Below are 2,021 nucleotides of genomic sequence, written 5' to 3'. Positions count from 1 at the left end.
GGTGGGGAGAAGCAGACTGCCCCGACTCCGCAGCAGCAGGGAGGCCCCACATTCCAGACCCCAGTCGGACGGCCAACTCCTCCTCCTAGCCCCCCCCGCTCCAGCAGGCCGCAGAGAACGGGGGTGTAGGAAGACTCCAAACCTCCCTCCACCCGCTCTTATGTAGTGTTGATGTATGTGTGTTCTAAGGTGCATTTAAAACCCAGGAAAAGACTGCCAGCGGTACTGATGTTATTGTGAGAGGCATTGGGATGGCTTATGTGCCTGCCCCCCTCCATCGAATTTGGATGCAGAGTGACCTAGTAAGTGGTATTTTTCCTGTGGCTGTGTGTCCTTGCTTCCCAATTGATGGCGTGGATTTCATAATGGGCAATGACATTGCAGGCGGGAAGGTTTATCCTACCCCAGAGGTCACAAAGACTCTTGACCCAAGGCCTTTGTCAGATGCTTTAAGCCGGTAGCACCCGGATGTATTTCCTGTAGGTGTTCTCACCTGGTCACACGCCCATTGGCAGGGAGGAGTGGTTGACTTGTCAGAGTCAGTGGTTGGCTCTATTTTGGAAAAGGATGTGATGCCCTCCGAGGAGGAGGTGGGTCCTGATGCCAAAGAACTGGCCCAAGAAGTAGCTGAGCCTGCTCCTGAACCTGCAGCCCCCCCTCTCCTCACGCGGGAGGCCCTTATGATCGCTCAGAAAGAGGACCCGTCATTAGCCAAATGTTTTGCCGCCGTAGATGAGAGTGATGGTCCCACAGGAGACAGGAAGCAGACGTTTTTTGTTTGTGATGGATTGCTAATGCGCAGGTGGACCTCAAAGCCTGGGGAGGACTGGAGTGTAGTCCAACAGATAGTGGTCCCGGCTAGTTTGCGTCAGCATGTGCTACAATTAGCCCATGATCATTCATGGTCAGGACATTTGGGGATAACTAAAACATATGACCGTATTCTGCAGCACTTCTTCTGGCCGGCAATGAAGGCAGATGTTGCAAAGTATTGTAATACTTGTCACACGTGTCAACTGGTGGGCAAACCAAACCAAACTGTGCCCCCAGCCCCACTATGTCCAATACCTGCTGTTGGTGAGCCATTTGAACACGTTTTGGTCGATTGTGTTGGTCCGTTGCCAAGAACACGGGCAGGTAATCAGTTTTTATTGACCATAATGTGCTTGTCCACGCGGTTCCCCGAAGCAATTCCTCTGCGAAGGATCACCACTGCAAACATTACTAAGGCGCTAATCAAATTTTTTACCACCTTTGGTCTCCCAAAAACAGTGCAAACGGACCAGGGAACTGATTTCTTATCCCGAGCATTTAAAAGGACTTTAATCTCCCTTGGCATTTCTCATTCTGTGTCCAGTGCTTATCACCCAGAGTCGCAGGGTGCACTTGAGCGTTGGCACCAAACACTTAAGGCCATGCTGAAAAAGTACTGCCATGACACGGGCAGAAGTTGGGATGAGGGTGTCCCCTTTGTGCTGTTTGCGATATGCAATGCTAAGCAGGAGTCCTTAGGGTTCAGCTCAGCTACCCTTGTGTTTGGCCGCGATGTGCAGGGCCCGCTAAAGATGTTGAAAGAGAGGTTCCTTAGCGGGGGTGTTCCAAAAACTGACGTGGCAGAATTTGTGAAGATGTGTAGGGATCGATGGCAACATGCTACCACACTAGCAAAAGAGGCCCTGTGTACATCCCAGGCAAGCATGAAGAAGTGGTACGACAGAAAGGCTGTGAATACAGAAGACATTTTCAGGCTGGAGACAGAGTTTTAGTGTTGCTACCGGTGCCTGGTTCTGCTCTTTCGGCCCGTTTTGTGGGACTGTATGTTGTAGTGAGGAAGGTGTCCGAGACAGATTATGTCCTAAGTACCCCAGAACGCAGAAGGAAAACTCGCCTGTGCCACATTAACATGTTGAAACCCTACCATGATAGGGAAACTCATGAGACTGTTGCCAGCGCAGCAACCCCCAGTTCTGCTGCCGTGCTGAGCGTAGAGGCGAGTGCTAACGATGATCTGCATATGCTTT

Source organism: Oreochromis niloticus, linkage group LG10 (genome assembly GCF_001858045.2).
Source record: "Oreochromis niloticus isolate F11D_XX linkage group LG10, O_niloticus_UMD_NMBU, whole genome shotgun sequence".
Lineage (NCBI taxonomy): Eukaryota > Metazoa > Chordata > Actinopteri > Cichliformes > Cichlidae > Oreochromis > Oreochromis niloticus.
Note: the sequence above shows the minus strand (reverse complement) of the source record.